Source organism: Sminthopsis crassicaudata, chromosome 1 (assembly GCF_048593235.1).
Source record: "Sminthopsis crassicaudata isolate SCR6 chromosome 1, ASM4859323v1, whole genome shotgun sequence".
Taxonomy (NCBI): Eukaryota; Metazoa; Chordata; class Mammalia; order Dasyuromorphia; family Dasyuridae; genus Sminthopsis; species Sminthopsis crassicaudata.
In genome coordinates, this window is record NC_133617.1 from 743,462,939 (window position 1) to 743,478,370 (window position 15,432).

Consider the following 15,432-nt stretch of genomic DNA (forward strand, 5'->3'; position numbering starts at 1 on the left):
CCAGGCAAAGGGTTCTGGGCTGGGGAGGGGGAAGGGGAGGAAACGGGCCTGCCCTCAGGAAGCTCCCAGTCTGAGGGAGGAGCCGGCATGCAGAGGGCCCACGCCCTCAATCACCGCGGGAGGTCCCAGCTCCCGGGCCGCACCTGGGAGGAGTTCGGGCTTCCGGGAGGGGGTCCCCTCCCCCTCCAGCCGGGAGATGGCGAGGGTCAGGCCCCTCCTGGGTCAGCCTGTTCCCTAGGGGGCCCCCTTCCAGCCCACGGAGTCCCTCCGTCTGCCAGCCCTTTCTCTAGCCCCGCCCATCCTTCGGCCTGGCACTCCCTTCTCTCCTCCCCGCCTCCTTCCTGCACTCCCACCTCCCCTCCGGGCTGGGCGGGGGCGGGGCCGCAAGTGCATCCGGGTAACTGCCCCGCTGACCTCTGGGCGAAAGCGCGCTGGCCCGGCCCCGCCCCTGACCCTGACCGGCCCCGCCCCTCCCGGCGAGCCCCGCCCCCGCTCCCGGCTTCCCGCTGCCGCCGCCGCCGCCGCCACCGCTGCCCCGAGGAAGAGGAGGAGGAGGAGGCGGTGGAAAACGAGGAGGAGGAGGAGGGAGACGAGAGAAGGGGAGGAGGACGGAAGACAGACCGAGCTCGCTTGACCCCGACCCCCGGCCCCTGACCCGGACCCCGGCCCGGCGTCTGCGCCTGCGCCCGAGCCGCCCGGCGGACTGTGGGGCCGCTCGTCCGGCCGCCTGGGGCCCGGGCTGGGCTGGGGCGGGGGCGGGGGCCGGGGCCGGGCCGGGGCGCAGCCCCTCCTGCCCCGCACCCGCTACCCCCGCCGCCTCAGGTAAGGCCCGGGCCGGCCCCGCTTCCAGCCGCCAGGTCCCAGCCCCCGCCGTACCGTGCGCCAGGCGCTGGAGCCCGGAGAGCCCTGGGTGGGAGAGGCCGGGACGGGGACCCGCCTGCCGAGGGGTTACGGCCCCATTCCCGGGGAGAGACCGAGGGTCAGGTGGGGCCCGGGCCGGGCGGGGCGGGGTACCCCGCGCCCAGGCCGCCCTTTGTTGTGTCCCGGCCCGTTTTCAGCCGGCTCCGGGCTTTGGAGGCGGAAAGTTGATGAGTGACTCGCCGGGACCCCCGCCGGCTAAACTCTTAGCCGAACAACTTGGGGCCACGTTTCCCACCGCCGGGCCTTTGCCCACCGCGGCCCCCCGACCCGCCAGGCAGATCTCTGGGGGTCTCCTGCCCGGCCTCCCCTCCCCCGTGACTTCGGGCCAGGGCCCTTGGCCAAACTCCGGCTGAGGGAGTTCTTGGCAACTGCCCAGAGGTGCCAGGGCTGCCCTCTCCGGCCTGCCGGCCCCTGCTGCAGGGCACACAGTAGGGGGTCCATAAGGGCCGAGCGGGCCGGAGGGGGGCGGACCTCCGCCTGCACAGGGTGCTTCTGTGAGGAGGGCGCTCCGGCAGCCCCCCTTCTCCCCAGCGGTCTGGGGGTGAGGGCGCTGCTGGGGCTTCCCCGGCTCCGGGTGGTTACTTTGTGTCCCGGCACCGGCCGCTCAGCCCCGGACTCCCGTCTCCCCCATAGGCGGGGGGGGGGGGGGGGGGGGGAAGGGGGGCAGAGGAGCCCCCGCTCCCTGAGGCCACCGGCCGGAGAAGTGAGCAAGGGCGCGGAAGGACGCGCCCGGGACCGGCCCCCTCCCAAACCCGAGCCTTTCCTGCGGGAGCCCCGTCTGACTAAGCAGAGCCTTAAAAAAAGAAAGTGATTGGTGCCCGGAGCCCTCCTCGGAGTGCCAGGGGGAGGGGAGGAGGACTCGGCCTGGCTTCCCAAGTGCTGGAGAGGATAGTGCGGGCTCCCCCCCTCCCCCACCCCACCGCTAACACTCGGGGCCCGGATGTCACTGGGGGGGGTCCTCCCTGCGGGGACAGCGGGGAGGGGCGCCCCAGAGGGGACTCTCTTACTGTGTGTCAGAGGTGGCCCAGGAGCCCCCGCCCTCCGGCAGCTCCCCCTGGCTCTGCGGCCTCTCCCTGAGATGCTGGAGCCGGCCTCTTCTCAGCCCATTTCACAGATGGGCAAACAGACGACCGGGCAGTGGTTGGATTCGCACTCAGTTCTCCCTGACTCCAGGCCACCCGCTGCCCTAAATAGCACCAGGGGGCTCCTCTCCCAGACTTTTAGAAACTTTACTGCTCAGAGGCGAGAATCGATTTCTACTTGAAGAGAAGGGACCTGGGCGAGATCCATGGAGGGAGGGCAGAGTGCTGCCTCCTTTTTTCTTTCCTTAACTCTCCTAACCCTGGGCCGAGCCCGGCAGCCGGGTCGTGGGCTGCGTCCTGGGCGCTCCGGCCTCTCTCAGCCCCGCGGCTTCTGGGCTGCACGGTCCCCGCCGCCCGCTTCCTTTCCCAGCCTGTCTCGGGCCTCTGAAACCCGTCCCGTCCGCATGGGAGGAGTGACCAGGCAGGTGCTGCCCGAGCCAGGGGAAGTGCTGCCGCTTGGCATTTGAAGCCGGGCTTAGCCTCCTGTCCTTCCAGCCTTGGGCACCGCCCCCTCCAGCCCGGCCCCTTCTGCCGCCTCCTCCGGGAAGCCATGGCGCGCTGTCATTGTCTGGGCCACCCGATTCACACAGGCCCCTGGCCTGGAAGGGATCGGGAGGGGTCACAGGCGAGCAGCCCCCACAGAGTGGCTCTTCTCGGTGGGGGGAGTCCTCTGAGGGGCAGCAGGAGCGAGGGGCCCGCGGGGGGCCTCGGTCCTCATCATCAGGTACGGGCCCAGTTGTGTAACCCAGGTTTGGTAGTGGAACTCTGGGAAATAGTTTTACATCCTTCACCTTTCTCCTCTTCAATAAAAAAGTAAAATTTGGTCATGTGATTTCCGCAGTCATGCTTTCGGTGATCCACAGAATTTGAAATTGGAAGGAGCCGGTCCTTCCTCTCCCCCCTCCGTTTGGCTGAGGAGCAGATCGGAACAAGAGGGGAAGGCGCCGGGTGGCGGCTTGGGGGCCTCAGCCTCCTGGGATTCTCTTCTCTTCTGGGTAGGCAGTATAATGTAGTTCTTCTAAAAGAGGTGCTCACTTCTTAAAGAGCAGTTTAATTTTAATTATAAGACACGGTGTATGTTTTCGTTTAGGAAATCTTTTTATTGCTGTCTTTCGGTTTCACATTTCTGAGATTTCTCCCGTGTCCCTCTCATTCCCCTCCCAGAGGGCCATCCCATATAACAAGAGTAAGAAAAGCAAACGGAAAGGAGGGGGCGACAGTTTGCCAGGTCCGAAAATGATGCCTTTGCACTGTCTGGGAGCGCTCCCCCTCGTGACTGGGCAGGGTTCCTGGCGGGCCCTTGGGGTCCTGGCAGCCCTCCCCTTCCTCTGGGTCTCAGCCAAGTGAGATCCTCCATCCGTGTAGCCCGACTTTGTTTCAATCCTCTCCTCCCACCCGAGTGCTGCTATCGGTGCTGGGTTATATGGGAACTTCCTTATCAGGGATCTCATTGGGGAACTCTGCCTCAAACCAGAATCCCTGAAACGTCAAAGGGACGTTTGGCCTTTATTTGTAAACCTTCTTAGGGTTTTATAGACCCAGCAAAGGGACTGGTGAGATGTGGGGTGCGCCTTTAATTCCTGTGAAGTTCACTCATTGGCCCCCTGACTGTCCTGCTTGGATGGCTTTTCCTCCTGAAGTCTGCCAGGAGAATCCTTCCTTCCCGGCCTAGCAGAGACGGCTTCCCCAGGAGGCTGATGCTGACCTCTTCCTCCCGCCCCCACCTTGTCTGTGGTTTGGATCTTAATGGGTTCCTGCTTCTCTCCATCTAGAACAAGTGTAAACTCCTTTTGAGCAGACAGTGTGGGGGAGGGGGCTGCTCTGTTTGAAGGGATCTGAGTTTGAGTCCTACCAGGGTTTGTGTGGGGGCTACTCCCTGAACTCCTGGGCCATAAGATGAAGGAGGAGGACACTGAGCTCTGAGACTTCTTTTAGTTTAAAGCCTTTGACTTTTTTTTGCATGTCTGTATACTGTGTGCCTGTCACACAGTAGGGCCTCAATGCTTGTAGAGTGGTTGAGGGAATGAAGGAGGCTGTGTAATTAGTAGAGCATATGCCCTTTGTTCCCACTCTCCATTCCTTCCTGGATCATGCACCGGCTTCAGACTGGGATGCAGGTCTGCCATGTCCCTGGCAAGCCCTGACCCTCCACATCCGGCCCCTCTCGGTCTCTAGAGCTCTTGAACTGGGTGGTAGAGGGCACTGGGAGCCCCGGCTGGAATTTCAGGACATTTAAAAAGCCAGAAAAGAAGTGGTTAAGCCGAGTTTGGTGGTGACGGAGCACTAAGGACTTGGGCCTGGCCCTTATCGGAGAATTCCCATGGGCTCTCTGGGAGGCATTTGTGGAAGAGCTGCTGACAGGCCCTACCACACACTGTAATCTGGCAGGGCCCCATGGTCAGGGCAGGAAGGCCTGTGGTCTGGGGGCAGGAGTCTCCAGAGCCCTGCTTGTGGGGGAGAAAGGGGGCCCACTTTTGTGGCTCTGGGTCTCTGTGGTTTCCCTTCTACTGTTTAAGTATTTGTAAGGAGAGCGAATGGAAGTTGGGGGAGATGGCCAGCGTGCACAGGCCGGGAGGAGCCTTCTGCCTGCAGTGTGAGCTTCTCTGCCTGGAATGGCAAGAGGTACAGCTGCTCCTCCCAGAGGAGAGCTCCGTCCTGGGGAAGGCCCGTTCTGAGCGTCCCCAGGACCCGCACGTCCTGCCAGGCCGACTGACTTCGTGACGGACAACAGCTGCTTTTCACCCTGCCGAGGGCCGAGTAATCCCAATGTCGTGACTCGAAAGGTGCTGTTATGAGCCCAGGTCCTTTAGTTCTGTTAGACAGGATTCTTATAGGAAAAGGAACTAGATGAAGTGCTTTCCAATTCAATGAGAGGAAATTAAAGCTGAACCAAGCTTCAGGTGATAGCAGTACTTAGGGCCAAGGGCAGCCAGGCCTTAGGGCTACATTGCTGGTGTTTGAGGGGATTCCCAAGAGCAGCCATAGATTTTATGGAAGTCACTTTACTCTTCTAACAGTAAGCACCCACTGAATTGTTGAATTGATTTAATTGGAAAACAAATATCCACCTAAGGATCAGTGAAGTAAATGGGAAGGAAAAGTGCAAATAAAATGCCGTGGAACTGAGGAGAGCTTCTTATCTCCCGGTGGGAAGGGAGAGGTGCTCCAGAACACTTGCTGTAGGAGGTGGTCGTAGCTGAGCCTTGAAGGAAGCGAGGGAGCGTGTGAAACCTGAGATGGGCCAAGTGCTCCTGGAAGCAACTTTAAAGAAAGTGTAAAATAAATATATATTCTATATCCACAGGACAGATGGAACTGAGACTGGGGTCCACATTGGAGCGTCCTTACTTAGGTGGGAGACACCAGGACAGACTCTGCCGGGAGGATGCAGATCCTTCCTTGCCCTGGAGTCACTGGACATTTGACTTTGGGCATATCCCTTGGAAGCATTTATGATGCCCTATGAGGTACCAGGCACTATGTCAGGCACTTTACAGACTTTGTCTCATGTCAGCTTTACAACAACTCTGGGAGATGGGTGTTATTATTAACCCATTTTATAGGCCAGGAAACTGAGGCAGCCCGTAGTTAAGTGAGCTACTCACAGTCCCCCAGCTAGGAAGTATCTGAGGCTGGATTGGAATTCTGGTCTTTGTGTCTCCAGCCCCTTCACTCAGCACCACTCTTTGGATCTGTGATCCCAGGAGCCTCAAAACTGTCAGACCCGGGTACTTTTGTGTTGTTTATGGTGCCATGAAGATCCCCACCAGTGGTTCATCTTGAGTCACCCCATTCCTCAATCCATCGGAAGGCCACCTGCTATCCCAGAGTGAGCCTGGGTGTGGAGGTACAGGGCCCAGACCTCCCCCCAGCTTCACAGATCCTTCCCCTGGGTTGGCAGGGTACTGCCATTTTACCTCAGTGCCCCTGGGCAGTTGGTGAGCTTATTGGGATGTTTCGTTTTAGGAAAGCATGAAGTTTCCTTCAGCCCTTGGCGCCCTCCAGTAGGGTCCAGCCTCTTTCTCCCTTTGTCATGGCAGGGCAGTCCCCCAGCCTGGCACAGCTGGGCATGCACAAGGAAGCTTGCTTTACTGTTATTACTTCTGCTCCTCCTCTGGTGACCACTACTGAGTAAATGTAGGGCCCCTAAGATCATGGATTTTGAGGAGGAAACAATTTTAGAGGTCATCTGGCTCTGGTCCAGAGGTCAGCAAACTATGGCCCTACCAGCTAGATGCAACCCCAGCCTCTTTTCTTGTGGTCCTTGAGCTAAGAAAGGTTTATCAATTTTAAAGTTTTATTGTATGTAGCAAAGCAGACGCTAGGGCCCGGCTGAATCCTGTTGTGATCCAGTCTTGAATACTTTACGGGTGTCGGAACTGAGGCAGAGAGATTCCACTTCCCAGTGGGCTTGCATGAATAGGGAGGTCTCCAGCCCAACATTGATGACCGTCTGGAGGCTTTCCTAAGTGCTAGTGGGGTTGGAGGAGTTGCAGGGATTCCTGCCTCCCCAGCTCTTTCAGGTCCCTTTCCTCCAGAAGCCTTCCCCACGCCCCAGCGCCACTCTCCTTGCATCTCAGAAGTTGGTCTTGTCGTGTCCTGGACAAGAGTGAGGCTGCCCAAGGCCAGGGCTGAGAGCCCTGGGATTGCCGGATTGTCAGGCTCCCTCCGCCTCAGTTTCCTTATCTATAAAACAGGGTTAAGAGTCTGTGTTAAGCGCAGTGTCCATGAGTGTGGTGGGAGCCCCTTCAGGATTGAGGCTGGTTTGGACTTCCTCATAGATCCGTTGCTTAGAGCAGAACCCCGGGCCCCGCTTCATGGACTAATCACAGAATTGGAGTCCCAGGCTTTCTTAGGGTCCTTCAGGGTGAGAACCAGCTGGGTCCAGCTCTGGCTTCTCCTGGGGGGTCTGGGTCCCTTGGTGTTGTGTGGAGAGGCAACATCCGCGGGACGCCTTGGTTTAAAGTTCTCTCTGGAAGGGAGGGAGGCATGGAGAGAGGGAAGGTGGAGAAAAGCTGTCGGGGCACCCCTGCTCCACCCTTCCTCGGGACCAAGGTTCAGGGCTCCCGCCTTGGATGGGCTGGTGCAGGCCCTTTGCCAAGTTCCATGTGCAAACAAGCTTCATCCCTGAGACTCCCCTTCCTTGGGAGCCTCAGTTCCTCCTGCTGGCTTTGGGCTACTCCCACCGGACTCTCCTCCCCACCTTTATCATGGGGGTGACAAGCCATGGAGGGGCCCTCCCCCAGGAAGAGGGCAGGCCAGTGAGTGGCCCGGGGAGCACCCCTCAAGCCCTTGCCCTCTCCCTCCAAGACTAGTTGTGACTTCAGAATGAGGAGCAAAGCATTTAAAGTGCAGCGGGCTCTAGGCTTGTGAAACTCTGTGTCATCTCATGTCGGGGGGTGCTCGGGTACCCGTGTGTCTGTGTGTGCGTGTCACTGTGCCAGTGACAGGCAAAGAGCGCTCCTCCTAAGCGCTGGAGCCCAGCTGGCATGGCCTCCCCCTGTGGAGCATCAGTGCCGGGAGGATAGGGGCAGGGAAGGCCCAGGATCTTTGGGGTGTTTTGGATGCATTTACTGAGTCACCTCCTCCAGGGGGACTCCATTGGCCCGCCTTCTACTCCCACTTCCTGGTGGAACCACAGTGACAGGAGGGATCTTGGAATAGTTTATTTTAAGCTAAAAGTAATTCTTTTTACAGTGAATTGGGGCATTGTAGACTTTGGGTGATTTGGGATAGTTAAGGCCGTGATGACCCTGAGCTAAAAGGGCCAAATTTCACTTCCCCATTTATGGGCTATGAGACCTTGGGCAAGACTCTTAACAGATTTGAACCCGTTTCCTTCTCTGCAAATCAGAGATAGTAGTACTTATGCTGTCCACCATCTGGGTGTGTGTGTGTGTGTGTGTGTGTGTGTGTGTGTGTGTGTGTGTACACGCGCCTTTGGAGAACTGAAACACTGTATCTATACAATGTTTATAGATATCCATGTAAATATAGATACAACCTATTTCAAATGATAGATGTGGTTTTCTCTCTGTCTCTGTCTTTATCTCTTGCTCTCTGGTGTTTGAGTTAACCATCAAACACTCACTCAAACAGGAGCTTAAGTCCCACTGTCTTTTTCTTATTTCTCCCTCTCTCTCTCTCTCTCTCTCTCTCTCTCTCTCTCTCTCTCTCTCTCTCTCTCTCTCTCTCTCTCTCTCTCTCTCTCTCTCTCTCTCTCACACACACACACACACACACACACATGTTAAAAGAAGGAGTGAGTAAGACCAAGGGAATGTGGGAAAGAAACTGGGAGGGACAATCTTGGATCAATTGGTACTTACTGGCAAGTGTAGAACTGGAGTGAACTGATTTCATGGACTGATCGGCAGACTGGGCAGGTGGGTGGCAAGGGCAGCTTCTCTCCACATGTCACATCTCTGGGTTTTGCCTCTGTCCCCGAATGGGCTGGGGCAGTTTATAATCTACATGTAAACCAGGGCTTCTTCCCCCTGAGAACTACAAGGAGCTTCTCTAGGAAGGATGGTGTGTCGTGAATGGTTACTTGGTAAATAAGTCAGTTATCTTTTTGAAATGTTCCAAAAATTAATTTCTATTTCACATTAGATGGGGGGAGAAAGGGGGAGAGTCTTGAACGCCGACGACCATAGCATGAGTATGTTTGGGAAACCTAGAACAAACCTTAGCTTCTGCATTTACACAGCGGACCTTTGGTAGTATAATAAAACTTGTGGTTACTTCTCTGAGTAATGCTTTTAAATGCATAATAAATATATGGGGTTACAAAGGCGCCCAATTACTGAGAAATGGACTTGGCTAAAACTTTTTAAAAGGCTCCTGGTCCCGGGTTAAGGGCCCTTGTTTTAGAAAATTGGAATTAAAACCACATTCTCTGAATGAGGGACCTCCGTTAGATGCATCTTGGGAGGGTCATGGGGTTGGGGGGAAGTGCTACAGAATCCTGGTTGTCAGAGCACTGATTGAGCACTTTTTGATGCTGCGTCCATGCCCTGGGTGAGAGGAGTTTTATTTGTTCAGTCCCTGACTAGGAGTTAACAAAGTCAAATAGAATTAGTCAACCCACAGCCATTTATAAGCACTTACTCTGGGCCATAAAGACAGCAAGGCGGCTTAGTGGGTACGGCACTGGGCCTCGAGTCAGGAAGACCCAAGTTCAAATATGACCAGCTGGGCAAGGCATTTCACCTATTTGCCTTAATCCAGGAGAAGGAAAGGGCAAAGCATTCCCATACTTTTATCAACAAGACCCCGTGGGCATGATACAGGGGATCATGAGGGCATGATCATGAGTGGCTGAACAGTGTGCCATGTGTTGTAGTAGTCAAAATCTTCCTGCAACAGCTGGGTGACTGTTGTTGAGTGTCAGGTTAAGAAGCACTTAGTAAGTGCCTACTGTGTGTTAGGCACTGTGCTCATCATTAAGGACAAAAAAGGCAGAAAGGCTGCTTTCAGGGAGCTCCCGGGCTAACGGAGTGGGAGGTGTGAGGATTGTAACATGCAGACCACCGTGTCTGATCAAGGTGAACCATACGTGCCCTCACTACAGATAGCATCCTTTGGAGATGATCCACCAGGATGGAGGGGAGACACTTTAGTTGAGTCTTGAGGGAAGCCATAAAGTCAGGAGTGGATGATGAGAAGGGCTCAATGGGAGCTAAAGGTGAAAGGTCTGAGGTGAAGGTTACCAGGGAGGGAAGAAAAGAAAGGATGGAAGCACTTGGAAAGCCAAGCAGGGCTTAGTCTTTGCTCCTGGAGTCCTAGAGAGGCTCTGGGTTTGTGCAATTGGGGCGGTGGGAAGGGGTGCAGGATCAGACTTGGGATGGTCCCTGGCAGTAGAATGAAGGAGGATCCTGAAGTGGGGAGTCAGCGAGATCCCTGCCTCTGAGCTCCCTTCCCAGTCTGAGCCATGACTGGAGTAAGCAGAGTGAAAGGAGCCAGTATGAAGAAAATCCAGATTAAATATTTACTAGTGAAGGCATTTATAAGAGGGTTGCATGAGAAAGAACGCCTTCCACTTTCAGACAGTTGGGAAGGCAGCAGGATGGATTTCAGGAGTTACTCTCATCTTGAGAGGGGAAGAGTGCTCAGTGACCCAGAAGGGCCCAATGGGTCAGCCTGAGAGTCTGGAGGCGAGAACAGGATATTTAGAAGATCCTTGATGAAACCAGAATGGGGCTGAGAAGGGGCAGGGATGGCAGAATCACCCATTGTTCAGTGACTCATTCCAGCCGACATTCTTCAGCAAGGTGGCCCTGGGCTGGGCTGGAATCTGGAAAACCTGAAATCACCCTGTGCCTCCCAGCAGCTACAGGACCCTGGGCAGCTCATTTCCCCATCTGCCTTACTGTCCTCATCCATAAAATGGGGATAGTGGTATGTCACAGAATTGTGAGATAACGTATTATGTCTGCTGCTTTGAAATCCTTAAAATCCCCTATAAGTGCTAGCTCTTGTGATCGTGGGCTAATTTAGGGCTAACGGGACCTCCCAGGTCGTTTGGCCCAATTGCCTTCTTTGACAGTTGGTCCCAAAAGATTGAGGGTCTCGGCCAAGAGGATGCTTGGGGGTCAAGCCCAGGCCTAGTGCCTGTGGGTTAGGGGTGCTACATGTAGGTGGGTGAAAGAAAGGTCAGCTGCCGCCTGTTCTCTGACCTCTTGACACTTTGAGCCAGTTCAGAGGGCTACAAGCATGGGGACAGCCAGAATCCAGAGAAGGAATATCCATGACGTGTTCCTTCCGGACTTTCAAAACAAATGACGACATGAGGGCTGGCAGAGGACGGCACAGCGCCAAGGCCTGGGCTTGGCAGCAGCACACCTGGATTCCCGTCTTTGGAGGCTCTTAAATGTTAGTCAGACAGTCTTATGGATAGCTTAGATTTAGTTGTGTCCCTCTCCTGCCTTCCCAGAGACCTTTCTTCATGACAGTTTTTCCAAAAGAGGAATGAGTGAGACCTAAGGGCCACGTTAAACAAATTAAATGCTTTATCTGAAGATCCACCCTGTGGACCCAGGGGTTCCCCCCCCACTTCTTTGGGACCCAGCTTGTGTTACGTGCCTTGGAGACGTTCAGTTTGGCTGATTTGGAGTTGGTTGTTTTTTCCATTCCCATTCCAGGCAGCCTCCTGGCTCAACCTGCTACATGCTCTTTGCATCGGTTCGTATCTCCCATAGCCACTAATGTTCTTCCCTGGCTGGGTGATGGAAGCCGGCCCTGGCTGTTCCCTCTGCTTCACCTGCCCTTCTGAGCTTTCTTGGTGACATCACACAGCAGCCTCCCTACAGCCCTTTTCAGCTACGACCCCCTTCATTTAGCTGCCAGAGGCTCTTGTATCGGGCCCTTCTCCTCGCTGCATTCTCGTGGGACAGCCAAGTTGTCCCAGCTGGGTTCCATCTCCTAATTCTTTGCCTTTGCAAAGGCTGTCTCTTGGGCTTGGAATGCATTCCCTCCTCACCTCCAACATAGAATCTTAGAATCCTTGATTTCTTCCAGCCTTAGCTCAATTGTTGCTCCTTCAAGAAGGAGTTTTCCTAGATGCTACTATCCCTCCTTCCTTCCCCCCCAAAAAACGCCTTGTGTTAGCTCTTTGGGACATTGTTGTGTGTGCACATTGAGATCCCATTTTCCAAAAGCCTGAAATTTCATCATCATCTCTGATTGATTCTGCTTTGGACACTCAAGCCTTTCTCAGCTCCCTTTCCCTTCTGATTGGAGAGTTGGAGGATGGGGCATTCTGTGCCTCCCAAAGCCTTCCTTCAGAAAGAACCAGGGAACCAGACCACTAACCAGGCAGCTGAAGAAAGGCCCGGACCAACTCTGAAGAGCTTCCTGAGAAGCAGCTCTTTGCCAGGTGCTGAGCTGGGCCTGGGAATCCTGGAGTTCTGACTCTTCTGCAGCAGAATGAAAGGGAGGACAGTGATTCAGTTCAATTCAGTAGACATTTATTAAGTGCCTGTTGTGTGCCAGGCACTGTGTCAAGCCCTGCGAGACAAATAAGAGAGAGAAAGACTCCCTGCCCGCCTGCATCCAGCCTTCAAATGGGAGAAGGGAGACAAGGCCCAGGAAGGAAGCCTGGGGAACATCCATGGTGAGCGCCTGATTGAGAATCTAGCCAAGGAGACATGGGATGGGTAGGAAGAGAAATTGGAGAGAAGGGAGTTCTCGAGGGAGAGGGATCATCAGCTCAAAACAGTGGGAGCAGGGCATGGCCTTGGCTGGGGAAGGACTCTTGGCCAAACAAGGTCTGGAGCAGTGGTCCTCAAACTTTTTAAATAGGGGGCCAGTCCACTGTCCCTCAGATTGTTGGAGGGCCGGACCCTCTGTCTCCTTAGCCCAGTGCCGGAAGTGTGCATTGAGTTTTGATCAAATATCACTTCCGGTCTGATTTTGCCATAATCCAGCGGACTGCATAAACATCCTCAGTGGGCCGCATCTGGCCTGCGGGCCATAGTTTGAGAACCCCTGGTCTGGAGAGTTCCACAGGAGGTGTCTCCCCAGGAGGTAAAACAAACCATTCATAATGAATTGAAGAGAGGTGCACTCACAGTCAGCCTCAGTTATGAGGAAAAGAGTTAGCTCGGAAAAAGGCCGGCTCTCCAAGCTGGATAGGGAACAGTACATCAGAACGTGATTCATTCCTCTATACTTACATGGTCAGCACCGATGAAGAGCCACTTTACATCTTCCCAATAAAAGGCAAGCTTTCCGTGTAGCTTCCGACATTTATTGGCTGCACCACCACATAACCTTTGTTGTTACTGTTAGGATCAAAGGAGACGGTATTTGTAAAGCTCTTAGCATGGTTCCTGGCACATAGGAAGTACTATATAAATGCTGGCTATTAGCTATCCACTATCAAAATGCTCCAGATCATTAACAAAATAAAAACAAATAACTGAGGTTCTATCTCACACCCATCAGGTGAGAGAGGTAAAAGACAAACTGTTTTTGATCTATCGGTACCACTACCAGCATCTGTCCCCAAAGAGATTGGATAATTAGGGCAAGAACCCATATGTAAAAAAATCATCAAATAGTACTTTTTGTTGTAGTGAAGTAGGCACTCAGAGGGTGTCTGCCCATGACTGAGCAAATGATGTGAATTGATGGAATCTTTGTGAACTATGAAAGGTGGTTCCTGATTCTGCAGAGTAAGAAATTGGAGAACAGCTTATCCCCCCCCCCCAAAAAAAAAAAACCCAACAAAAAACAGAAGCAGCTTTGCAAGACTTAGGAAATAGCCTTCTAAGACTCCAGATGACCAGGTATAGCCTGCTTCTCACCTCCAGAAGTGGTGTTAGACCAGGGGTATGGAATGAGAAACGCATTTGCACAGATGGCCAATGGGTAGATTTGTTTTGCTTTCAAAGGGAAGGATTTTATGTATATCTATACACACACACACACATAGTGGAGGATCGGGGCCTGGTTGGCAGGGGGAGGTTAGTGATAGCAATGCCCTTTCCCACAGAAGAGAAAATAATGGTAGGGAAGCATTCAAAATACAAGAGGGAAGAAGATAAGCAGATTTTACCCTCCTTTTATATTCTTATTTTAAAATAAAAATGTTCATGTATGGCATTTGTGAGGGTCAGACTAACAAAAAATAATTAAAAAGACAAGGGAATGTTGGGTTTTATTGAAGGCCTTTGTGAATATAATGATAAGATCATCTAATTTTTTCTCGTGGTCTATCTTGTATTGCTTTCCTGTTATCGAGGCATCTTTGGTTCTGATGGATAATTTTTTTAATAATAGCTTTTTATTATCAAAATACATGTGAAGATAGTTTTCAATATTTATCCTTGCAAAACCTTGTATTCCAGATTTTTCTCCCTCCCTTCTCCCATCCCTCCCCTAGACAGCAAGTAATCCAAAATATGTTAAACATGCAGTTTTTCTATACATATTTCCACATTTATCATATTCCACACAAAAATCAGATCAAAAAGAATAAAAGAATGAGAAAAAAGTAAGCAAACAACAATAAAAGTGAAAATATTATGTTGTGTTCCACATTCAGTCCCCATAGTTCTCTTTCTGAATGCTGATGATTCTTTCCATCACAAGCATTGTTTTATGGGTCAAATCAAAAGTAAAATATAGCATACTGATAAATAGATAAACTTTTAATTTAAAAAGAAAAAAAATCTGCTGTGGATGAGATATGACAGGATAAGAGCATGGGCGGGGGGGAGGCTTTGTCTACATTAAGGTGACTGGCCTATTGATGTATCCAGAGTATACTTTTACTTCAGTATGTGGGCAGTAGTTTCATGATTTCTTGATTTTTTTTTTCTTTGTTTCTTTGTTTACTTGTTCTTAGGAGATGCCCTCGTTTGGGGTAAGTTTAGTTTGACACTTTTGTTTTTTCCATCTCTGCGGTGTCCTCTGTGTCCTTGTCCTGCTGCCTTCCTTTCTTCTCAGTCTGATCGTCTGGGTTCTCACTCTTGTCCCTGAAGAGGGCTGCCCATTTATTTTGCTGGCCTCTTTAGCATAATCGGCTCTCAATTTCATTTACTTCAGTTGCATTTTCGTTTTCAATCACATTATTGATCTTTGCTTGGATCTTGGCCATTGCTCTTTGGGTTCTCTTGACTGAAACAGCTTCCTCCAGAGTTACCAACCGCCCCTAATGACCAGACCAGTCGGCCTCCTTTTTCTCTCTTCCTTCTCCTCCAGGTATTTGCCCAGGGTCACACAGCCAGGAAGTATTAGGTGTCTGAGATCAGATATGAACTCTGGTCCTCCTGACTTCAGGGCTAGTGCTCTATCCACTACAGTACCTAGTTGCCCTTCTATACATATTTCCACATTTATCATGTTGCACAAGAAAAATCAAATCAGAAAGGGAAAAAATGAGAAAGAAAACAAAAAGCAAGCAAATAACAAGAAAGTGAAAAGTGTGATCCACACTCAGTTCCCAGGGTCCTCTCTCTGGGTATAGATGGCTCTCTTCTTCAAAGATCATTGGAACTGGTCTGAATCATCTCATTGTTGAAGAGAGCCATGTCCATCAGATTTGATTGTTGTATATAGTCTTGTTGCTGGGTATAATCTTCTGGTTCTGCTCACTTCACTCAGCATCAATGAATGTCAGTTTCTGACTCCAGGTCTCTCTGAAATTATCCTGCTGATTGTTTCTTTTTTTTTTTTTTTTTTTTTTGAACATTTTTTAAAACTAATTTTTATAATTATAACATTTTCTTTGACAGTACATATGTATAGGTAGTTTTTTTTTTTTTTTACAACATTATCCCTTGTACTCCTTTCTGTTCCGAGTTTTCTGCTGATTGTTTCTTACAGAACTATAATATTCCATCACATTCGTATACCGCAACTTATTCAGCCATTCTCCCATTGAAGGGCATCCATTCAATTTTCAGTTTTTAGCCACTACAAA

General features: G+C 52.2%; 1 protein-coding gene across 10 annotated transcripts in view; it reads left to right on the forward strand.

Moving 5' to 3' along the window:
• Window positions 1-475: 475 nt before the first annotated feature.
• Window positions 476-15,432, forward strand: part of LRRFIP2 (LRR binding FLII interacting protein 2) — a 92,594-nt gene continuing 77,637 nt past the window's right edge. For 2 of the 10 annotated variants that reach the window (XM_074284369.1, XM_074284367.1), the window contains exon 1: window positions 496-822. The gene's annotated coding sequence lies outside the window, so the exon portion shown is untranslated. Of the gene's footprint in view, window positions 823-15,432 lie in introns of all 10 variants that reach the window. The other 8 variants (XM_074284378.1, XM_074284366.1, XM_074284365.1 and 5 more) reach the window with 8 other exon arrangements.